The 25,541-nt window shown below is 43.1% G+C and overlaps 2 long non-coding RNA genes across 2 annotated transcripts in view; one reads left to right on the top strand and one right to left on the bottom strand.

The window, feature by feature from the left end:
• LOC112674131 (uncharacterized) overlaps window positions 1-9,469 on the top strand; it is a 99,623-nt gene extending 90,154 nt beyond the window's left edge. Inside the window, exons 6-7 of the long non-coding RNA XR_007405669.1 lie at window positions 5,438-5,615; window positions 9,455-9,469. This is a non-coding gene — a long non-coding RNA (uncharacterized LOC112674131). The remainder of the gene's footprint in view (window positions 1-5,437; window positions 5,616-9,454) is intronic.
• The window catches only part of LOC112674132 (uncharacterized), a 195,764-nt gene that overhangs the window by 25,392 nt on the left and 144,831 nt on the right, over window positions 1-25,541 (bottom strand). The window lies entirely within an intron of this gene.

The raw sequence follows: 25,541 nt of genomic DNA, 5'->3' as shown, positions 1-25,541 counted from the left end.
CAAAGCCAGTGGTGGTCTGAGCCCTGCAGGCCTGTGCAACCTCACCTTTTCTCTATCTAGCCTGGGTCTGGCCTTCAGCTAAACCCAACCACATGTAGTCCCTACCTACACTGGGGTGCCAGTGTCCTTGTCCTGTCGTGTTCCCCTGCTTTCTGACTCTGTCTTGTTAGACCTCTACCCGCTGCTTCAGCCACGTTTCACAAACCTCTGAGCCTCACCTGCCCTGCATTGGCATCACTGTGCCAGTATCTCTGTACTCTCAGCCCTGCACTTGCATTCCTGCACCCTCAGCCCTGCATAAGCATCCCTACACCCTCAGCCCTGCACCAGCACCCCTACCCTTTCATCCCTACACCAGCATCCCTGTACCTTCATTCTTGCACTAGCATCTCTGCATCGGTATCCCTGTACCAACATCCCTGCACTAGCATCCCCAACCCATCTCAAGGCATGTTTGTGTACCTTTCCTTCTAGAATGTTCTTTTACGCCATCTCTGCTAGTTAAAACTTACTTTTCCTCCATAACCCGGTTCACACTTCCTTCCTCAGGGAAACCCTCATTTACCTCCATTCCTAGGTTCCCTTTGCATTGTTTATCTTCCCTCTATGGCACTTGGCAAAATTGCAAGTTTTATCAGTTTCAGTTAGCATTTAGTCAGTTCTTAATAATTTTCTTAATACTTTTGTTCCATGGATCCTTATGGCAGTTTGGGAAAACCAGGATATTGTTATCAGATGCGTGATATAAAATACATAAGATTACAAAGAAACTTACATTTCAATATAATTGGTTATCAAAATATTTTCTTAAATGTTGCATGTTAATAAATGTGCTTTTTTTATTAAGACATTAAATAACAAGATCTAGTGAAAGGTCTAATAACCACTGTAATTTTGAAGTGGTAATAAGTACAAGTGATATTTTACAGCATCTGCAACAATTATAATAAGATACAAAATATGGGATTTATATTGGTGAGCAAAGACACAGATATTGCTAATGCTTTTGGATTTGTTGCTGAAATTCATAATGGAAGGGAATGGTAAACATCAATGAAGGGGTTTTGAAAGTAAAGATACCAGGTTTTTTTCATCCAACTTCACAGATCCCTACCCCCTGCTGAATTCCATCTGTATTCTCTGGAGTAAAGTCCAGATTCATGTCTGAATTCCGTACTTGCGTGTGAAGCTCTGAAAGGCAGTGCTGTCTGATTTTGCTCACACTTGTATCCCTAGGATGGAGGGCATAGTAAACACTCAACTAAAACCCACTGGAGGGCAAAATGGAAGGAAGAAAGGGACTCCGTTGAATGCTTGGCTGGGCCGCCTTTCCCCCAGTGTTTTACAACTTTAAAACTGAGTTCCACTTGTACCCCTGCAAGAAAATCTTCCTTGCTCACTGTAAACCCACTGGGTTGGCCCTCCCTCCTCCAAACACTCCTATCAGGAACTTCTTCCGTTCAACCCAGCTCTTCTGGAAATTGTTGATTTCATTGTCTTCTCACTCATACTTTTTGGATGGGAGATTTTTTTAAGGGTGAGAGTTATTTTTTTAATATTTTATTTATTTATTCATGAGAGACAGAGAGAGAGAGAGAGAGAGAGAGGAAGAGACACAGGCAGAGGGAGAAGCAGGCTCCATGCAGGGAGCCCAATGCGGGACTCGATCCCGGGTCTCCAGAATAAAGGTGAGAGTTATTTATGTCTGACTTAACTCTCTATATTGCCAGCACTTACCAATGCAGGGACCAGGAACACATTTTTGTTCTCAATGAGTTTTCAAAATGACACCAAATTTGATTCTCTCTCTTTTTGTTTTTCCCCACAAAAGTGCTATCTCTGCTCTTCCTCTCATGTCACATGGGACCCCAGGCTGTTCTGTGACCTGATCCCCTTGCCTTCCAACCCTCCTGCAGTTCCTCCTCCGTGGGCCCATGGGTCAGGATTCATGCAATCCCACTTTCATGCGCTGGCGCTGAAACACGCTCCATGAGCAGGAACAATGGCATGCGTTTCATAAATCATAGAATTTGCTTTCTTTTCATCTGTCACTGAGAAACTGGGGACACATATGTTCTTTGAAATGTGAATGACTTTCCTAGGAATCCAAAAGCAGCATATCCACTTGCATTTATCCCACCCAGAAGAAGAGAGCCAAGATTCAGTGCCCCCCGACACCCCCAGCTTGAATGCCTGGAGTCAGAAAGATGGGTGCAGCTTCTAACCCCCCACTCCTTGTGTCTCCCTTGAGTTTGCCAGAGGGATAGACACTGGCTGATGGTGACTTATGTTTGTTCTCTTTGTCCATGGATTTGTTTGCCAAGTCCCTTTGCTGGAGGAGGAAGAGGAGGGAGAGGAAAGTTCTTTGGAACACATGAAGAATTGAAGCAGCTGCTTTGGACGAAGGGTTGCTTATAGACCAAGAATTTCCCAGTCTAAATAAATGCAGTCCTTGTGCACTCAGTTTAATTGCTGCATGAATATACCACTTCTTGTTTATCCATTTCCCTGCGCACAGGCATTTAGATTTTTCTAGCTTCTCAGTATTACAGACAGAGCATATTCATTTTTACAGAAGTCTCCTTGGGTACATTTTTGAGAATTTCTCTAATGAACATACAGAATAGAATTTCTAGGTCATGGAGTGTGTATATCTTGAACTGCATCAGAGCTAGCCAAATCCTTCTCAAAATGCTTGTACCATTTATGCTCCCATTAGCTACAGAAGAGTGGCTCCTATTCCGGTAGGTGATATTGTCAGGCTTTTTCATTTTGCCAGTTTTTAGGGGTGTGAGCTGGTTGACCATCGTAGTTTTCATTTGCACGTCTCTGACAGGTATTTTTCGAGAACTGTAGCTACCCACAAGAGCTCCTGATGCATTAAGGACATGGCCACAATTAATCTGCCCAACAGCCCTGTAAGGGAAGTATGACTCTGCCATATTTTACAAATTTGCTTTCAACCCCACAGCTAGAATGCGAACCCCGGCTATTTTAAAGCATATACTGAACTATCCTGTACTAGGCCCCTTCCTCCCCCTCTATACCGTCATGTAGACAATCAATCATTGCTCAAGATTGAAGCTCAGTACAGGCAGCTGTGATGGTCACTTGGCCTTTTCTGTCTGTGCCCCATCGGTATGGCTGAGAACCCCAGTGAGGCTCCTCTCACCCCCACAGCCTCGCACAGGTCTGTACACATAGTAGGTTCAGAGTATATGGCTTTTATAACACAGGCAGTATGGCAGTACTACAACCCTAGAGAACTTCATAGAGATGATCAGGTGGCGTGGCTCGGATGTCCTCTCTCTTTGTGACATTCAGCTCTCTACAGGTTAGACTCTTGTGAATGCACTCCCTCCACATCCTCTTAGAGCCTTGGTTGCAAGTTGGGGCTCTTGTACCCTCCTCCTGCTCCTTTCGTCCCCCAACCCTCAATCTCTAGGCCTTTGGTCTGTCTATGTCTTTCTTGTTTTCTGTCTTTCTCCATGTCTGATGGAACTAAAAGGGTTATTTTTGTGTGTGTTTTCTTTTCCTTTTTGACCTTCAGAAATGAATTTGCTTTGTATATTTCTAGTGCGAGGACTAGAGGGGTGATATGGGAGTGTTTCTGATAGAGTGAAGGCAATAACCAGATAGAGTTCCTTGGGGGGGGATGATTTTGTCAACGGTATTGACTCATTTTTATTTTAAACTGGACACATCTGCTGAGGGACCCGGCAGGGGGGATGTCTCTTTATCATTCAAGACTCTATCCACAAGACGGGCTTGCATAGACAGAGCTAGGCTTGATTTAGGGCTGTGTCCCAGTTGCCTGAGTGAGGTCTCGGGAATCAGACTTTCCATAATACACCCCGGATTAGTCATTCGGTGAGCAGGTGAATATTTGCTTTTGCAATTGTGCCTCACTAAATAATCTAGATAGCTATAAAAACAGTGAATTCAGCTGCTTGTGAATAGTATGGATATTTGAGCTTTTGTGCAGTACCAATCCCTAGCAATATTTTTTTGTATTAAATACTATGAATCCACTTCACCTGTCAGCGCTATTCAAAACACAGAATGCTGTATGAATAGAAAGGATGTTCTGGGATCTTTCAGATGATTACTGTTGCTAGGAAAACCACTTCCTGATATCTTTGTGCTTGCTGTATGTGTCTCTCTTTGTGTACAGCTTACAGTGACAAGCAAATTCATAGCATGGTATTGGGGAGGAATTGGGAAAGTTTAGAAATGTTTAAAGAACACTGCTTAAAGTTAAAAAGGGATGTCATCTAAAATAATAGTTAAGAGTTCTTCCTACTTTCGTGTGGAGAATTACAGCTTTCAAAGGAGAGCAGTGGGGCTGCATTTGTGCTGGGGTGGGCCAGACTTCAGGGCCATTCCAGTCACCATTTTCGAGAACCTCAGAACTGGATTATGCTTTTCTGGTGCCTGAGGAAATGACCGTCTTTTGGTTCTTGTGAATATTTTGCCAATTATTGTTTCTGTAGTGTCAGCTCCACTTAAAGTTGCAATCCTGCAAGACTGATGGGAGGGAGCCGCACACACTCTCTCTGGGACATAGCAGGGAATGAAAATCAGAGCCCGGTAACATAAACCCATTCATTCATTCACTCAGGACGAGGTGTTATTTCCAACTCCACACCAGAGGTAAGACAGGTATTTCTCATTCTCGAAACTAGAACTTCCTGGGATGTCTGGGTGGCTCAGTGGTTCGGGTCGTGATCCTGGGGTCCTGGGAGCCTGCTTCTCCCTCTGCCTGTGTCTCTGCCTCTTTTTCTGTGTCTCTCGTGAATAATAAAATCTTTAAAAAAGAGAAAGAAATGGGAACTTCCTAGGAGAGTCAAAAGCCCCTATAGTCTTGGTACTACTGTCTGGCATGAAGGCCTCCCCAAAACACGGAGGAGCTAAATATGTAAATCATGGTTGTAACATCACCTCAAGGTCTTTGTTGTTCCAAGAACCACACATTGTTTCCTTAGACCAACTACAAACTGAGAGACCTGGGCTCAGGTATCTCACCTCTCTGTCCTCATCTATAAGATGGAGATGACATGCTCATTGATTTAATAAGGCTGATGAGGGGGCTTAATGGCAAATGCATGCAAATAACTCATGACAGCACCAGGAGCATGTTAAAGATTTCATTAAGTGTTGTTTTAAAGACCCAGGGAAGAAATAGCCTGCCCTGACATCTAGTGTGTTCTTCATGTCTTCCTCACTCTTGGGTCTCACGGCTTCTTCACAGATGGGTGTTCCAGATGTTGACTTGCCAGCATTTTCTTGAAATGGGTCAAGTAATCTTACCAGCATGAGTTACTGGATTTTTTAAGCCAGTCATGTAATCCTCATCATCCCAATAATAATCATGATAAAGTGAACACTCCTCAATTGTTTTATATTAACTATGCGACTTCGCATTCTCTCATTTGAGCCACCTGGCCAGCTGGACCACACAGGAGTAGGAAAGAGGACACGGAGGCTCCAGTAAAGCTGATGAATTGCCTAAGGTCCCAGTGAAAACAGGAGGAGGCAGTACTGCTAACCTATCCACCAGCTTGTTCTATCGCAGAGCTGCCCTTGGAGCCACAAGGGAAGAAACAGAGAGAAAGGTATGTGGATGCTCAAAGATTATTTCAATGATCAAGATCCTTATGCTTGCCTCTGAGATTTCATCCTGGTTTGTCACTGTAATTATTTTCAGATCTTTTCTCCAGGAAAGGTTTGGGATAACTGTATCTGAAATTATGGTGGCAAACACCTTTGAATCAGAGACTTTTCTGTCTATGTTTCAATCCCCCAGAGGAAGTGGATCATTCCCATTCCAAGGCTGCTGGGAGCAGGGACAGACTGTGACATCATGGGGAGTAAGGGATTTTAGGGCTCCTCAAAAACACACTTCTTCTCTAGGTATCACCCTCTGCCAGCCCCACCATAGTATTTCTGCCTTTTGTCTGAGAAGGGCAAGGCCATCAAACTGCCATCCTCTTGGAGGACCAGATCATGAGCTTATTGGTTAGAGTAGCCTGGTCCCTACAGAATCCCACACAAAGGGAACACAGCACTGTTGCATTGGGGCTGCAGAGGAAGAAGATCTGGAGTGTGCGCTGCAGGTGTTATGGCATCATTGAGAACAAAGATGGAAAGCAAAATAAGAGAGGAAGGATTCATAGAGATCAGCATCTTCCTATTTCATGGGGTGGGGGGGCAAGAGTTGGTTCTATTCTCCTTGGATCTGAAATAACAGGGTAGGAAGCACTTGGAGAATAGCCTTGAAAGATATGTGCCAGGTGCCCTTATATCCTAAGTGCCACGTTTGGCGTATTTGCCTGATGGCTGCTGGGAAAATCAAGACAAATCAAAACAGAGCCCAAGCTTCCAGTCCACTCTCTGCAAACACAGATGTAAACTCAAGGCCTCTCACCCAGAGACTCTGTCCCTTGTGGCTGCCATCCTGGCACTGAAGATAAACTCTGTGTGGCTCTTGATGAATGCCTCTGCTTGGGGGTGGGTGGGGATCCAGAGACACCAACAACTCCTGGGAAGGGGCGGTGCTGTGATGGATGGGATCCAGTTTATCTCCTGGCTTCCACTGATCCAAGCTGCCTGGTGAACCCTCCCCCAGACTTAATTTGCAGTAAAGAGAACAAGAGTTCCATTACATGCTGACAATCGCTCATTTGTATTTACAACTAACATTTTTTGAGTACTTCCTATATGCCAGGCACTAGGCAGTGCCTTTTCTATATGTTCTCTCTGGCATGGAAACTGGTGTTCTCCAAACGTGTGAACGCTACGATTTAAATATTTGAAGCAAGTGTTCATGGCTTACTTCTACCATGCTTCATGAAGGTAGATACTTGACTTTTTAAATTTTAAAATTCACAAAATGCAACCCTATAATTCTATTCTCAGGGACTTTTCCTAGGAGAGTAATCAAACAACTGTATAAAGACAGATGTATAGGACGAGTATTGCAGCAAAATTTCTAACTAAGAACACTTGAAAAATGACCTAAATGCCCATTGATTGAGGATATGTTTGTATGTGTATGTGTGTTTACGTATATGTTTATGTGTGTAAGCATGTGTATGAATAAACAGATGCACATACATATGCACATGCATATATACACACAAGCACATGTGTACAAATGTGTGTGTAGGTATTTATATTATGTGGGAGGTATATTTAACACATTCATGATAGATTTTAAATGAAAAAAATCAAGTTTATCAAAATGCTAGTTCCATATCCTTGCAGTACATATTACTAAAAAGCCAAGATGGATATGTCTACACATAAACCGTTGTTTTTTCCAGATGGGGGCAGGGAAGGGAATTTATGGGCAAAGAGATTATCTTTCTACTCTCTATATTTTTGTATTTTTTTAAAGTAATAAGCATGTATTGATTGTGTAATCAACATCCCCAGATAAAGCTATGTTCACCTGGGAGGAAAGGGGATGAAAAGGTGGACTACACACATGTTTTGCCATAGTGATACATCAGCCAGTTAATTACCACCAATAGCAATGAAATAATTTTATTTTCTTCATTTGCCTGATTAACTATTTTTATTCAGGGCATTTGATACACCAAAATGGTGATTAAGTATATAAAAGGAACCTTGGAAATAAAAGAGCAAGTAACTCAGGTAACATTAAGTACTTTGTGAGGTCAACACACTCATTTTTATAGGCTAACAGTCTATAAAGGCGCCAGCCTTTGGGTAAATACAGAGCCCATTTTGATGAAAACAGGATCAACAAATCCCCTCTTCCAAAAAAAGATTGAAAACCACGTAAAAAGATGTGCAGGTATGAGGACTGTTTTTGCAAGCTCTCCTGCCTCTATAGGCATCAGGGGCTAGAAAGCCCTAGAGACGTGTGTATGAATACTCTGTGCAAAGCTCCCACTGAGCTTTTGAGGCATAGTGGAAATATATAGACTTGGGTGTTCTTAGTACTGGAGTCAATCTCAATTCACCAAATACAAGTTTTAAAACCAAGGGCAAGTACCTTAATCTCTACACCTCAGTTTCTTTATCTTTCAAATGGGAGCAGTGCTCCTTTCTCTTGAAATTAGAGACAAATGCATCCTGTCTCACACAATAGTCAAGGAATAGTGTCAGCAACTTAGCTGAATTCATAACAGTTCAATAAACATTTACTGAATTGTTATGTTGTGTCATAACTCTACTAGGCTCAGGAGGATGAAAGAGTAATGAAAACCCACCTCAGACCTCAAGATCTTATAATCTAGAAGCAGGCGTTTATTTTCTTTATTTATAGTTCTTTCTTTCCTGAGACGTACCACCATGTCACACTCATCAGGCCTGTGGCAGATAATGTGTTACTGCTACTGAAATACAAAAGTTTTCAGGAATTGTTGTTGACACTATTCCTTGACTATTGTGTGAGACAGGATGCATTTGTCTCTAATTTCAAGAGAAAGGAGCACTGCTCCCATTTTAAAGATAAAGAAACTGAGGTGTAGAGAGATTAAGGTACTTGCCCCCTGGTTCTAAAACTTGTATTTGCACTTGACAGGATGAGCACCAGGTGTTATTCTGTCTGTTGATAAATTGAACACCAATAAAAAATAAATTTATTTAAAAAAATAAATAAATTTAAAAAAATAAAAAAAAACTTCTATTTGAAAAAAAAAAATAATAAACCAAACTTGTATTTGGTGAATTGAGATCGACTCCAGTACTAAGAACACCCAAGTCTATATATTTCCACTAATGCCTCAAAAGCTCAGTGGGAGCTTTGCACAGAATATTCATACACGTGCGGTTTTCAATTTCTATCAGTTTGAGGGGTAAGTTCATGCACATGATACTGTCACTCTTCTTCCTCTGTTCTCCCTCCTTCCTTTCTTTCTTTCCGCTCTGTGCCCCATCCCTTGCCCCCCTCTCCTTCCTACTCTCTTACAGCTTTATTGAGATAGAAGTTTACATGTCATACAATTGGCCCGATACACTTTTTTCGTTCGTAGAAACAGGTAAGCAGTTCAAGAGGTAGCACAGGAAAATGGTCTATAACCCCACATCTTCCATACCTGAGCTGTATCCTTACTTGTGATAATGAGCCTTATGAACACCATGTTAAAAAAGCAGCGTTCTTTACTCAGCTGCAGATTATCTGTTCTGTGGGTGTGTGTGGGGGGAGGGATGGGCATCAGAAATCCGAGGGTATCATTGCAAACGTACATAATCCATCAGGAGTGCTGGGGTAAGAAAAATGACTAAGCAATCCACTTATCTAATGGAGTGCTGCACAGAGAGACTTTACAAATAGACTCCTCTCTGGGAGCTTTCAAAGAGCATGGATGGAGACAAATACAAGGATCTAATTTATTTAGTAGATAAGAGAATTAATTGCTATTATCCACTGTAAACACAAACAGGAGGCAGGGTGGCGGAGGTTTCTGTTACTTTTCTCCAGGGCTGAAGGAAGACTTTCTGGAAGAAGCAAGGCCTTGAGAACCATGTGATGGATGACAGGGAAGGTGAGTGCCCAGTCTGGGGTCACAGGGACTTGGGGGCCAGGGGGGAGGAGGCCATTCTCTTGCCTGCTCTAACATGCCTGTGTCGAGAGAGAGACACACACTGAGCAGTGACAGTGGGTAGAGGTGACATTTTCTTTCCATTTTGTGAATCATTTTCATCAAACATTGGAGGATTCAGAAGCATAAACACACGTGCACCTCTCTCTGCCACTTTCTCATTCTCCCTTTCCAGTAAGAGCGACTGACAGTAGACAGCTACTCTCAGCCTCAGATCTGTCTAAGGGAGTGAGCCAATGGAAGGAAGACTCAAATGCAGAACGAGGACAATTAAATCAAAGAGCCAGAACCCCATAGGCTATCTGGTAGTAGGTGGGAGCAATGGCTCCTTGCTCATCAGGGGACCCACGAGGCCACATGTTTTCACCAGGAATGACCCCTCCTCAGCAACCAGTCGTGTGGCCTTAGGAACAGATTTTCTGGCTCGTGGGGAAGTCACCACTGTAAAGCCTGATACTGAGGAATACAGCCAGCAGTTTAATTTATTCCGGCTCCAGATCACTCGAAGAAGGAAACGGTTCCCTATCTCAAGGCACCGCACAAGATTCACAACCCAAGTGTGAAAGGAATGTGATTTTTCAACAACAAATTAATGTTTACATCAACCCTTTTTGCTGCTGGCTGGAAGAAACGATCTTTGTCAGTTCAGGGTTCCTCATTCAACTTAGAGTTGTGTGTCTCAGTTTGGCCATTCAGAGAGCAAAGAAATCAGATGAGGGAATTTGGTCTAGACCTGCACAGTCCAAGATGGTAGCCACTAGCCATGTGGGGCCACCAAACTGAATCAGAATTAACTCAAGTTTAAGATTCAGTTCCTCAGTTGCGCTAGCTACATTTCAAGCGCTCAGTAGGTACGTTTGGCTGGTGGTTACCACACTGGACCATGCGCAATATAGAACATGTTCACCAAGGCATTTCTGTGATGGTCTACACTTGTCATCATTTAGCATCGTGAGAATTTTCTGAGCTGCCCCCATTCTCTGCTATTCAGCTGAGAAAGTGCAGACTCAGAGAGCGTATGTAACTTGCCAACAGTCACTCAGATGCTGGTAGCCAAACTGTGACTCAAACTTCTTCCCGGGGAGCCCGTAATTCTCTTGCCGCTCCCTTCCCTTTGCCATCACAAGCCTGGGAGGCCCAAAACTACCCAAGGAATGAGGTAATCTGGCTATTGAGCAATTATTCCCAATACATTAGTTATCACATGAACTTCATGACCTCTTTCATTAAGGTTTTCAGATCCTCAAATGTCCAGAATTGTGAAACTCAAAGATTATTCTCTGTATTTCTCCTATTACAACCCCTCTCTGAGGAGTGAATGGACTCTCAGGCTAGCTTGGATGAAGACAAAAAGGCAAGTCCTTGAATGAAAAGCACATCAATTACTATAATAAAATATTATCTAGACTCTGCAGGTCTAACTTTTAGGACTGGGGGGATGAAGGTAGGTCTACATCAACCCAGTTGCCTCAAATGAGTAAACTCTTCCAGTGCAGACGAACAACCACCTCAAAACCTCAGTGGCTTAGCCCATACAGTTCATTTTTTTGCTCATACAAAGTCCTCTGAAGGTAGAGCACCTCCATGCTGTGACTCAGTGGTACAAGCTATCACATCCCTGTGATTCTGGCCACTGAACCCATGGCCTTTACGCTGGCCACCAAAGGGAATGAGAGAGTGTGGGGAATTCCACAGGGGCTTTGCATCCCTCAGTACAGAGTGACTCCTTGACCCATTTCACCCACCCTGGCACCTTCAGTCACACCACCTGCCTCAATGCAAAGGCAACAGGAACAGTCAAGGAGGGTGAGGACTAGTGGGTGAGCATGGCCATGCTGATGAGGTGAAACAATTGACAATAAGAAAAATAGCAATACTTGATTGAATACTCTGTGTACTATCTCATTTAATTCTCACCTTAGCCATGTGAGGTAAGTGCTATTATTCTCTCTCTCTCTCTCTCTCTCTCTCCTCTCTCTCTTCCTCCCTCCCTCCCTCCTCCCCCCCCCCCCCCCCCCCGAGATGAGGACAGGGGAGCTCAGGTGGCTTAAGAGAGATGAATAAGGTCAAGTGCATAACAGATGGCAAAGCCAGAGCTTGAACCCTGGTCCGGCCAATATCAAAGTTTAGTCAGGGTTGGTTAAACATCAGATTTCTTTTTTTTAAGATTTTATTTATTTATTTTTGAGACAGAGAGAGTGTAAGTGGTGGGAGGGGCAGAGGGAGAGGGAAAGAATCTTAAGCATACTCCATGCTGAGCACAGAGCCCAACGAGGGGGTTGATCTCACAACCCAGAGATCACCAACTTGGGCCAAAATCAAGAGTCAGACACTTAACCATCCAGGCACTCTGACGTCAGATTTCTTTTTAAGAAAAAATAAGGTTAAAAAAAAAAAAGAAAAAAGAAGGTTATTCTCTACCATAGTACTGTCTAGTAGAACTTTTTGCAAAGGTGGAAATGTCACGCTACCCGTGTGATCCACTACAGTAGTCATGAGCCACATGTGGATACTGAGCACTTGAAATGTGACCAAGGGACTCAATTTTTAATTTAAATTTAAATTGCACGGAGGTGAAAAAAGTTGGATAATATTATGGTAATCTTACTTTCTATGAGTAAATGCTCCTTCTTCAAAAACAGAGTGAAGTTCTCTGAGGTCAAAGATCATTATTTACTCCTCTCTTTATTTCCTTTAGCTTAGGCAGATACTTTGCAGATAAAAGTTGCTCAGTAAATATTTATAGATTACAATTTGATTTTAATCTACATAGAATTTTCTGAATTACTAAGAAAGTGGATTTGCACTTGCCTGGAAAGAGTCAAAGGACTTTAAAGTTCTCTCTGAGCAGCAACTTGACTCTTGTTTTCATTTCACCTATAAGATTAACATCAGCCATGAGATATATTTTAGTATTCTCAGAAGTTGCTTCCAGGATTTTTTTAAAGATTTTATTTATTTATTCATGAAAGACACAGAGAGAGGCAGAGACATAGGCAGAGGGAGAAGCAGGCTCCATGAAGGGAGCCCGATGGGGGACTTGATCCCAGGATCCCGGGATCACGCCCTGAGCCGAAGGCAGACGCTCAGCCACTGAGCCATCCGGGCGTCCCTGCTTCCAAAGTTTCAAAAAATTACCATTTTGGGGGGAGAGAGGTAGCAGGGCAGGGATGGGGTGGGGAGGAAGTACTGAGTCCCCTATTTTCCTTACTGATTTTTTTTTAAAAGGAAATGAAGATCTAGTTTTAAGTGCTGCTTTCACACCGAACAGGAGCAGAATGAAATGGGGAAACTTAATGGATCTCTTTCTGTGAATAAAATGACAGATAAAATATCTATTTTGCTCACATATTTTTCATTCACAGACAGTTCATTTCAGTAAATATCTTACCACCTGCACTTGTCTATTTTCCAAGGTTTTTGGGAAATTTCCAGTAAGTTTAGTTGGACTCTATGGTTGGTATTTATGAGGCCGTGCTTAAAGGGAAATTGCACCAAGGATGTCATCAGCTCACTTTTTTTCTCTGTTTTTCTTGAACGTGAAGTTGGCAAGCTCTCAAAACCCTTATCAGGTCATAACTCAAAGATACATGTGGCCTTTACAGCTGGGTTAATATTTACAAAACACGTTCTGCTCCCAGCCTTTTTCTTGCATGTTCCACCCCAAGCCCCCACTCTGGGGTTCCTGCCTTTCCACAGGCCTGTCATCTGGAGACTGGAAGACACCAAGTCTACACTGACAGAGGGTACCTTCGGTGGCCTTGCCGCAGAGGGTGTCCTCTTAAACACTCTGTTGGTCCTTAGAACTGAGTTGAGAGGTTTCTAAATGTTCTCCACTGGGGTTTTACAGCCTCAGCAGTTTTAGCATTTGGGGCCACATAACTCTGTTAAAGGGACTGTCCTGTGTTTTACAGGATGTTTAGCAGCATCTCCAGCTCTGGGGGCAGAGACGCCAGTAGCCTCACCTGGCACCTACCCAATCATGACAATCAAAAATGTCTTCAGATATTGCCAACGGTCCCCTGACGGGGTCAACACTCTCCTTCTGCTAAATCCAGCTGACTTATATTTCAGTTTTCAGCTCACGTGTCATCCCCGGGGGAACATGATACGGGTCACATTCTGTGGCTGTCACTCTCTTAGGACCTTTGAAGCATATAATCTCAGTCTGTAGCTGCCTGTTCATTGATGACCATCACCCCTGGTCCTGAATCATCACTGTGATGCACATGGCAAGGACCCAGTGAAGGTTTGCCAGTAAGTAACTCACTTTGAGAATTGCCTAGTATTTTCAGGGTTTGGCAATACTTTTGGGTTACTTCTCTCTCCTCAACACACGCAAAGGGTCAATAGCACCTGTGCCATCATAGCTTTCACTTGACCCCGGTGTGAAGTCTTTAATAACAAAGATTAGAGGTGAGATGATCACAAACTTTCTTTAAGAGGATGATGGATTTAGTGTCATGGCTCTGACCTCTCTTTACCATGGAGGAATCCATTTTTCAGTTTAAAATTATTTTGCAAGTCGCATTTTCCAGCAGAAGAATGAGACTACAGATCCTCATAGCAAGGATTAGTTAGTTAGACCATTAGTGCCCAAATGGTCTAGGTAAGACCTCAGACCCAATGCTGATTTATTCCTCTAATGGATATTTCTCATATTTGTTGACTGAATGAATAAGCAACCGCTATGTGCCAAGTTTTCTGCTAAAGCTGGAAATACAATAACAAGCAAAAATAAGCATGGTCCCTGCCACCTTGGAACGTGCTGTCTGGTGGGAGGATGACACTAACTGAATAATTATACCAATGAACGTGTAGCTACAAACTGAGATTATATGCTTCAGAGGTTCTAAGAGAGTGACAACCACAGAATGTGACCCATATTATGCCCCCCTGGGGATAACACTTGAGCTGAGAACTGAAACATAAATACAAATCAACTAGATGAATAGGAGGGAGACTGTCCCAGACCAATGGACCAGTGGGTCCAAAAGCCTACTGGAGAGAGGGATTAAGATAAGTAAAATAATCTGAGAAAAAAACAAAAGGCAGTGGGTTTGGAGCACAGAGACAGTGGGTTTGGGGTGAGACTCTGCATGAGGAAGCCAAGCTGATAAAGTTTGCATGCTGTGCGTAGCTCCCACGAAGCCAGCTGCTCTTTACCCTGTCAGCAGATGCTCATTGATGGGCTTTGAGCAGTCAAGTGAAAGATGGTATCAGCACTGTGCAGAGGTCTCTAGCTGCAGCTTGGAGAATGAATTGGGAGGTGGTACGTGATGGGGTAGGAGAGAGTAGACTCAGGTGGCCTTCCAGGTGAGAGCGGAAGGAGCTCAGGCCAGGCGCGTCTACTGAAGACTGAGACAGGAGAAGGAGTGTTACTTGGAAGCTGAACTAACAGGGTGAGGTGAGGGATGTGACTGGTAGGCCCCACTTGGGGCAGACCAATTACAGCTGGTGTCTCTCCTGGTGGGTTGAAGCCCTTGCTGAACTGGTGTTCAACATGCAGCCGATAATTGCTAGAAGGATCAGAGAGGAGGGAAGTCAAGGGGGGAAAAATGGCTCAGGCTGCCTCTTAAGATTTTGGCATATACAGTTGGAAGGCTGATGTCATTCGTCCAGAGAATGAACACTAGGGGAGAAACAAGTTGGTGCTAGAAAATCATGAGTTTTGCGTAGGACATGTTGTATTTGAGTTGCCTTTAAGATGTTGTGGGAAGAATTCTGGTTTCCTGCCCTGCCGGGGAGGAGGGATAAGAAGCATTAACTAGGGGTGGTCATTTTGTAAAACCTTCGTTCATTAGCCATGCGGTACCTAATGTGATATTCGAACAATCGTTAAGCAGGGGCGGATTGTGTTCAGCAAGTAACAACAGAATTGTAAAAACGAAAAAAAAAATGACATTTGTCAACCACAATTTCCCTCCTCATCCCCATTTCAGCTAGTCCTTCAAAACCAAAGAGCATCCGGTGCACAGCATTCTGCTTGGGCACCTGGTAAGGAAAGGATGTTGACAACATTAGGAATGCCCCATCCACTTCTGGAGGGAGACAAGCCACTTGTCATGTTGCGTCTTGCCCAGGACATCTGTAGGAGAGATTCTCCTTTTCTTCACCTTGCATCTGCTCAGTATCTTAATCCCAAATTGTGGGAGTGAAACTCTGGCAACCTTTAAGGATATAATTTGCTTCCTATTACATTATTTCTTCCCGTACAGGAGAGACCAAGTGTTTGTCATTTACGAGTGTCATGTCATTACATTCCATATTGCAGTGTAATGATGTGAAATGATTAAATGACAAAATGCCAGCTCACTGCCAAAAATTTAAAGTGGCATACTTTTATTTGTAGATTGGAAAGCTATTATTAATTCTTATATTGACTTTGCCAGATGAAATAAAGCAAGCCGACTGGTGCATACCGAAATGGGGCGCTCTTAGGCGAGGTCCTGAGCCCCAGTTCCAACATAAACAGAAAGAGTTCTCCGATTCTGGCACCTTCTGCAGGCTACATGTCCAGAGCTAAACGTATTAGTTTAGAACAGTCTTGTCACCTGATGAATGTGGAGTGACGGGCATCAAAATACAACCTGACTGGAGTTTTTATTGAGAAGAAAGATGGGAACTGAGAACAGGTGGCCGAGGGGAGCAAATGGCCTATGTGCCTCCTGCCCCCTCCTTCACATGTTCTCCACTAGTGCTTCCTGGGAGATTGAATTTTATCCTTGTTTTTCTTTTAAGGGAAAAAGAGCATACAAGCAGCATTTCGTTTACGTCATCAAATTACCAGAAGACTCCGCGGTTGGTAAAATAACAACTGCTCCTTTTTCTCTTCCCCTAGGCTATGAAATCGCACATGGAGATCTTCGAATGGGGTTAAAAATCACATTCTCAAAACTATATGTTTCTTAAGCTTTTAGAGTTCAAATCTGTCTGACCTCAAGCATTTGAGGATTTGCGAAGAAACCTGCCATTTCTTTCTACCATTTATGCCCTCATTCTGGGAACGCATTCATTGCTTAATTCCAAGAGAATCTTCTCGCAACTGTATTCGAGGGACGTTCTTTTGTTTCCTCTCCCCTGAGCAATTGTTTCTCCCTTTTCTTTGTGCAGACAGGGGAAGTGCCAGGTGTCTCAACCTGGTCACTTCCACTGGGTCTTCTATCTAAGCAGTGCTCTTCCTTAGGAAGTCTCTGCCTTGACTTGGTTTGGCTTTTGTTTTACTTTCCTTTTAATTATTTCCCTTGAATATCGGCTCATGTTCTACTTTTTTTTTTTTTTTTAATCTCCATCTTTATTACATCCTATGACCACTTTGGCTTAGAAGCTCCTTTTTTTTTTTTTTTTTTTTTTTGGCCATGCTCTTTGGGTGAAAGCTGATGGACTGGACGGGGGATGGGGGATAAAATCAAGGCACACAGTGTTATTTTGTTCCATGTTTTTAGTACATGCAGATACTTGCAAGGCCACTCACCTATGGCTCAATCATTTTATTTATTTATTTATTTATTTATTTATTTATTTATTTATTATGATAGTCACACAGAGAGAAAGAGAGAGAGGCAGAGACACAGGCAGAGGGAGAAGCAGGCTCCATGCACCAGGAGCCCGATGTGGGATTCGATCCTGGGTCTCCAGGATCGCGCCCTGGGCCAAAGGCAGGCGCCAAACCGCTGCGCCACCCAGGGATCCCGGCTCAATCATTTTAAAACAGGAAGACACCAAACACAAATGAGCTCCTAAATTTATAGACAATAACTCCTGCCTGCCAAGATGGCCAATAATCTTTGCTTTTGCTCCAACAGAGGGGACATGTTGCCTTACTTCTGGCACATTGGGAGGGATACAAAGAACATGTTCTTCACAGAAACAGATTCAGTGGACAATGGCTCAGGTAACACAGCTGTCAAGAGCTCACTTGGCTTGTGGGAAACACTTTGAAGTTCTGTGATTGCAAAGATATCATCACTCTGTCAGACAATCCACTCAGTGGATAAGATGACTTGCCATTTCACTGGGATTTTCAATGAATCGCAGCATCTTTGTTGGGTCCCTATGTTGCCTTCATCGGAAATTGCCAAGTGGGTACAAGCTTCCGCCTGCAGCGCTGTAATCAAGGGATGCTAGCCCTCCTAATGCTTCTGTCCACTGCTTCTCTTGAGAAGAGTGGCGCTGGCTTTCTAAATTTCTACATTTCCCTGGCACTGGCTTGTGTTTGGCAAAGAGCGAGAACTAAGGGTTCTCTTGGAAGATAATATGCTGAAGAGCATGGGAGGATTTTTTTCTTTATATATATATATAGATAGATGGCTTTGTCATTCTGTCCTAAGTCATGAATGCATAAAATAGCTGCCAAGAACAGCTCACATGGCTGTGTCAAGGACCCTGAAATAATAGGCTGGCACCACCCACACCTACAAAGGAGATCATATTATACATGTTCTGACTGGCACACATAGAACAATGGGTTAACCAGAGACCTCTATGCCATTGTCATTGCTTATGAATCCTGTATATTTTCATGAGGAAATTCTGCTCTCCAATAAGTCATTCACCTTCCCTGAAATCACCTAAAACCCCCACCTTCTCCCTTATGACATGTGTTTGTTCATTTTCTCATGCACTCACACCTGTTTAGCTGTTCATGTAAGCTGCTCTACGTAGGGGGCGAAAAGGACAAGTACTGTCCCTGTGGTCATTGAGGTGAGGTCCCAGGAATAACCAAGAGAAAAGAAGCAACAAAGCAAGACAATTTCAGATGGTGAAAGCGTTACGGGAAGGTGATCGCACATAGCAGTGCAACTGAGAGTGAGTTAGGAGTGGCCAAATAGAGCTGGTATAGTCACAGAAGGCTTCCAAGAGGAGGTGACGTTTCAGTTGAGAATGAACTCTGAAGTGGCCATCATGTTAGTCTAAGGAAGCACCTTTCAGGGAACGGGAATGGCAGACATGAAGACTGTACATTAGGAATGAGCTTGGGTGGGAAGCAATGTGGCAAGACAGCACGGAACTGTAAGAAAATAAGAATGGAGACCAGAGCAGTCAACAGGGGCTCACTTATGCAAAAGCTTTCAAACTTAGAATGCAACCCCAGGCTTGCCTGGCCTTCCCTTGTCTCTGGTTTGTTCATTTTGATTTTGGAAAGTTATATATATATATCACTCCACTATACGGACAATAAGAAATACCACTGCAATATAAGCAAGCGGTTCTCCAGTGATGTTCTGGGGCATAAATAGGTTGCTCAATGTTGATTGATGTGTAAAATTTAGCTTTGCTCCACCGAGGGATACATATACTTATGGCAAAGTCTGTCAGCTGCAACAAGGGAGTATAAAGGATGCGCACTGCAATGTGGGCCAGAGCACAACCTACACTGATAATAGGTAAGAGAGGCCCTTCCCCCTCCTTGCTGCCTTGAATGACAGTGTCCTGCCCAGACCTGTGGCCGTCATCTTAATATAAAGACTGGGAAGGGGAGGATCATCTCAGAATTTCTGAGCCCCACCCCAGATGCCCTTGAATAACTGAGCCACGGTCAGCAACCACCTAGCCCCAGACTTCTTGTTATGTGAGAGGGGAGAAATCTGACTTGTTTAAACTCACATGATAAGTAAGAGCCTAGAGCAGAGCTCAGCTTGGCAAAGAAAGAGCAAGTGTTTACTAAAAGGTTGAGAACTTTGCCTCATGAGTTTGTGAGAGAACTCAGGGCAGCAAATAGTGCTACTCAAGCAGTGCCCAGTGCCAAGATGGCCTGGGGGAATGAGTAACAGTGACGGTGAGGCCCAGTGACACCAGAGCCACGGTTTAGCTGTAACTATTTCAGCGTGGCTTAGAGGTTTGTTTTGCTTTCGTTTTGTTTTTGTCAAAATACAACCAGTCTTCTAGTCATTTAGAGAATTACAAAAACAAAAACAAAAACAAAACCCAAAAAGGCATAACCCACTGATACAGTCAGATTAGCAGAGAGGAAAGACACTTCTCAAGAACAGAAATGATAACCTCTGTCTGGGGGGTAAGTGACACGTGTTATTATCAAGATCCATCTGGAATCTCGTCTTGACACAGCCGGTTTCTGCCTGTCCACTCCCGCATGGCCTCAGTTCTTGGCCCTGGTTTGAGTTTCCCAGCTACAATGGGGGACAAGCTTTCTAGTTCCCAAATCCTATGCTCCTTCCCTCAGTACCTCTAAGTCTTCAGATTTTTACTGAGGACAACAGAAGGGCTGGCCAAAGATAATGATTTGGAAATACACATGCGTGTGGGTGAGGGGTGTATGAGGAGCATGTGGCTTTCTTTGAGTTAAATTTTGTATAGAAACTGACTAGATTGTAGAGATAAAGTGGAAATATCACAGTAAAAAACAAAGGGATGGTTCTAGAGTCCCATGGACCCCATGTCTCTTGCTCTATGAGCAGTCCCTGAGGACAGTGTCCGTGAGGTGGAGACTCACCTGATCAAGAAGGCTTTAAAGGAAGGAATGAAGATGCTCGGGCAACACTGAGCTGGGCAAGACAGGTAGCACAGAAATACACCTGGAGCCCGCCATGGTGGAGATGGCATCTGGGTTCCAATGTGAACTAGGTGCTATTTACTGAGGGTCCGGGTCTTCAGTACTCATTACCCTCACCTAATTCTCATTTTAGAATGCTGACTGGGAGATAGAATTTGGCACCAGAAGGGCTGTGTGCAAAGTCTAGCTCCACCACTTCCACATTCAGTGATCTACTTTGAGTATTAGTTTCATAATCCCCAAGGATACTTGGTGACCTTGAGTCAAGAGGCCTTGAGTTTCAAATCCCAAGGCCTCTGATTCTTTAAGTTTGGTTCTCTTTTTTTCTAACCTCAAGGAGACCCTGCTTGCAGATTCACCGATGATGTATATCTTGAGAAAAAGAGGGAGGGAGGGAAGGAGAGAGGGAGGGACGGAGGGAGGAAGGGAAGAGAGGAGAGGGGAGGGGAGAGGAGAGAGAGTGAGTGACTGCAGGGAGAGGGCAAAACATAAAGGAAGAAGGGAGAAGGCAGAGGAAGAGGGAGAGAAGACAGGAAGGAAGAAACAATGATTCTGTAATGATAGGCATTTGCCAAAAAAAAAAAAAAAAAAAAGTCTGGAATTGGTTTGAAATTTCCACCATTAGTCATTCATTGGATTAAAACAGCTATTCCATTCCTTCTGTTGATGGGATCATTCTTCTCATCTTGCCAAACTTTTATGACTACCATGAAGTAGATGCTATGAAATCAAGCAACTTACAATAAAATGAACATGGCAGCATCAAGCAGCTTCCAATATTAGAAATAAGTAATTGAGATGATGTGTTGCCTCCTTGCCTTGACAGTTGGGCAACATGGATTCAACCAGGAGAGTCCTCATGGACGAATGGACGAAAGGAGAGCAAATGAATTCCAATCAGGAGACCTGCCCAGTGCCTGGATGAGGTACACAGGGTAGCTTATTAAGCTCATGCTCATAAACCCTTGTTGCCAATCAATTATGTAGAGTAGTGGCATCAGAGAGCAAGGTCTTGAGGATATAGGACAAAAGACAGATAAGAAATTGATAGGGAAGGGGTAAGGTCAGGCAATACTTAAGTCATAGAAGACCAGGAACTGGGTCTACCTGACACACAAATGAAGAAACCTTTTATTTACCCATCTTCTGGTTGAAGGAGGAACTTGGAACTATAACCCAATCTCAACCACACACATCTGGGCTCCTGTCCGGGATGAAGGTGTCAGTGGTACTAACACAAACCTGTCCACTCTCAACCTTTTTCTGTATCAAAGAGGCTCAGAGAAGTAGGGGATGGGTACTTACAACCCCTCCTTCATAATAAAAACAGCCAGGAAGTGGCCGCCTCACAAAACCCTCACCAAGGCATATAGTCAATGTGAATTATCTTACATCTTCAATTTTTGCTCTAAAGAAGCATGGCTCACTTCACTTTTGAAAGTAATTTTAATGAATACCCTCCAAAAATGACTTTCCAAAATTTATTTTGGAACAGATAGGCCTCAAACAAGGAATTCTCAATGTTATTAATATTAGTATGTTCATATAAATCTGATAGCAATAGAAGTACTTTTTTATTAGGAGAAATCTTACATTAAAACTGGAGCTCACATGTGGCCGACTTCGGTGGGTTGACCAAAAATAGAAATTGGCTTACGTATCTTGCCATTTTTAGGGAAGGTGAAGATATGGATTTAGACACTTGATTTTCTTAGCTTAGGGAGCACTGTAGGCTAAACTGCTTTGGCCCCGAGGGACTCTTTGCTATTGGCAGCCCTGGGCAGGGTGAGGTTTTTAAAATTCATTTCTGATATCTAGTTGACATGGATTTTTTTAAGTGTTTAAAATTGTACTGGTCACTACTGCAGCCCTCAAAGAACTCTGCTCTCACTGCCTCCTGATTCTTCCTCTTCTTTCTCATGTTCCCCTCACTTCACACTGAGTTCTCTTTCCCAGGTTGTTTGTTTGTCACTAAGCCTAAGCAGGAAAGAAATATATGAAAAATCCAGAAACAGGGAAAGCCAGGAGCACCTGCAGTGCTCTGGAGCTAGCTATGTACAGGCAGCCTCTCATGCCCAGTGGCCTCCCTGGGAAGAAGAAAAGCCATTGCAATAATCCAAGCAGGGTCCTGCAAAAGACAGGTGTATGTACCTGATGATGGATAACATACTGGGGGAATGCGGCTGAGTAATGCAGTCAGTTGGGTCACACCAAGCCCTTCATAGAATCAGAATGAGATGGAAGCCAATGTTTTATTTGTCATTGGCAGCTTCATTTTGGTGCTGGCATCTCTGTAAAAAGGGAAGATGATGAACAGACTGTATCTCCTCTTCCAACCTGGCCTTTTGAGACCTAAACAAAGCAGGCAAGAGCTACCTAGCTCCTAGAAGCTAAAATCCCACACCCCATTATTAAAGGCACTTTATCAGGTTTCACAATGCATTACGAGGCTAGGAAATTTGTGCTTAGGGTAACGACTGAAAACCGATAGGCCTTTTGCTTAAACAAAAACCACAGTGAAGGGTGAAAAACTTGCCACATGTCCACAGCCTCAAAAAGGCTGAGTTTCTCTTTCTGGCTCTGCAATTTGCTAGCTGTGTGACTTTAAGCAAGTCGCTTGGCTTCTCTGCATCTCCCTTACACATCTGTAAAAGAACAATGACGACTGTCATTCTGCCTACATCACAGAGTTTTTATGAGGATCCAATGAATTCATGCATTTTCACGAGTCAAAAGCATCATATTAACATAAGTTATGACTATCATTAGTTTATATTTTATTTATTTTCCATTCCTGACTTCATAGTTCTTCTGAGAGGAAGACAACAGTGACACAGAGGACTCATTGCCCTCACAAAGAAAAGTCAGAGGAGTGTTAACCTATTAATGCTCTCTCCTCCAATGTCCCTACCCCAAAACTACTTCCCACAGTAGCAGGGCAATGACTTAGGAAAGAGATTGGTTTTCAGGGATGATGAGTGAAAGCTGATTAGCAAGGGTGATGCCATCACCCTAAAGTGGTTGGCCATTGGAGGCTCCCCTAACTTCAAGCATAAGTCATTCAGAATCATGAGACATTCAAGATGTGCGACCATAAATACTGGCCAGAGGTTGCTAGCATAATGTAGGTGGGGCTCTTAACAATCTCCATTCACAGAAGAGAAATTCTTTGTGAGGCTGGGAATGCGAGATAGAGAATTATGAATAACTGGTGTGTATGTGTATATTCACACACATATATAGCATAGTATATGTGCCGATGGTATATAGGAAATACATGTATTTACACACATATATCTACACATATGCATATTGGTGCGTGTATATATCCAGGTATCCAAACATATTACATATGCAAAATATATATGTTATATCCATGCACATATTTGGATTGACATTTGCCAGATACAAACTCAAGAGCAGGCAAAGTCAGCAATGCATCCAGCTTCTGTAAAGGGCAATTCGGTGGAATGATTTCATATTTCAATGAAAAAAAATACAGATGATTATTAAAACCCTGGTATTTCAGTTTGTCTGATCTAAGCAATCTTATCTAATCTAGTCCAATCTAACTATGGATTTTGTTCAACTCACTTAATCATTTTTAGTTTCTACCCTAAAAAAGTGATGACTATTAAAATATTAGCATTTCTACCTGAAAAACTGATTTTTTAATGCAGAAGGTTGAGAGAAAGAACTAGTCAACTTTCAAGGAAGTTTCTGCTTAAATAAATGAAAATAGAAGAACTAATTGTGGAAAGCTTACACTTTTCAACTTTGTGTGCAAACTACGTATCAATCCGGTTTAGCAGGTGATGTCTGCAGCTTGGGAGGGAGGGCAAGGTGAAGACAAACCTGTCTCTGATTTTCTCAAAGTGTATTTATTTCTACTTATGGAATCCAGTTATTATCAGCTCTGTTAGAAACACGGACACAGTTAATGATGTCTAAAGTCATGGACACCTGCCCTCCATGAATATGGTTTCTCTCTATCCAAGAACCAATGGTTTTTTTCTCTGTGACTTGGCTCTCCACGGACCCTCATGGACAAGTGTGGGGAATGGCCTAGGAGTGGGAACTGAGTCAGAGGAAAGAGCAACGTTCTCGAGTTTCCCTCTCCTTTCCCTCCATAAAAGGGCCTTGGTAGAGGTGCCTATGGGAAGTCTCTGTTGAAGTCCATCAGTAAATAGGCCTCCAAATGGAGGCTCCTTGGCTAGCAGCACAGCCCTGCCTGAGAGCATGGCCAACAGAGGCTCAGCTTTTACTGCAACTACCTTCAGAGACTCACAGTGCCTTGGCTGGGTCCCAACTCTGGTGTGAGGGCAGCTTCCCTCTATGAAGTCCTCCAGAAAAAGCCTTTGTAATTAATCGCCTATGGTCAGATCTGAAAGATCACATATAGGTTTTTAACCAGGAGCCAGACTCCAAACACACTACCCTATATCCTTACTATAAATCTTCCTATTCATTTAAAAAATATTTTATTTACTTATTCATAAGAGACACACAGAGAGAGGCAGAGACATAGGCAGAGGGAGTAGCAGACTCCCTACAGGGAGCCCAATGCAGGACTCGATCCTAGGACCCCAGGATCACGACCTGAGCTGAAGGCAGATGCTCAACAACTGAGCCACCCAAGTGCCCCTAAATCTTCCTCTTTATTTCTCATGATGGCTTGAGGAATTTCTGTTGCTTGCAACTGGCATCCTAATTAATAGGACCAAAAATGGCCCCCAAAGTGAGACAGGGTTAAATAAGGAGAGATGTTGAGGATTGGTGACAATGTAAATATAGAGACTAGAAAAATAAGCACCAGTGCCCATAAGAGGATGAAGATATCTTGCAGACTCAGAGTTGGGTAAGAGTTTGAGCCTGGAAAACATCAGTGGCAATCTAAAGAGCCCAACACAGGAGTAGGCCACGCCCCGGGTCCTGTGCCTGAAGTGCTCTTCTCTCCAGCTCTTGTGTGACTTAAGCCCTCATTTATTCAAATCCCTGATCAAATAGCACCTCTCTAAAGGGTCTTTCCTTACTCTCCGGAATGGCAGCTCCACTACCTTTTATCCCCAACACTGCTTTTTTTCTCTATAGCACTTATCACCATCTGATGTAATGATTGATTGATTGACTGATTCATTTTTCTTTGTCTTCCCATGCCTGCACTAGAACGTAAGGCAAGGGATCTGTTCAGTTCACAAAGCCTTGAATTCTCAGAGCCTACACTAGCTCCTGGGAAAGAGGGGTATTCCATAAATACTGATTCCATGAATGCATCAATGAATAAAGGAGTGAATGAAGAAAGAAAAAAAAAGAGTAATGGAGAAAGAAAAAGAGGAGGATAGGTGAATAAAATATCTTGGAGTCTCTAATTAAAGGAGCAAAACTGGCTTGTAAAAACCAAACATGTAAATTAGAAAAATCTCTATGTGTTTTACATTGAAAGTCGATCTCTT

Source organism: Canis lupus, chromosome 24, assembly GCF_003254725.2.
Source record: "Canis lupus dingo isolate Sandy chromosome 24, ASM325472v2, whole genome shotgun sequence".
Taxonomy (NCBI): domain Eukaryota; kingdom Metazoa; phylum Chordata; class Mammalia; order Carnivora; family Canidae; genus Canis; species Canis lupus.
The sequence above is the reverse complement of the archived record's forward strand: the minus strand, read 5'-3'. Positions and strand labels throughout refer to the sequence as shown.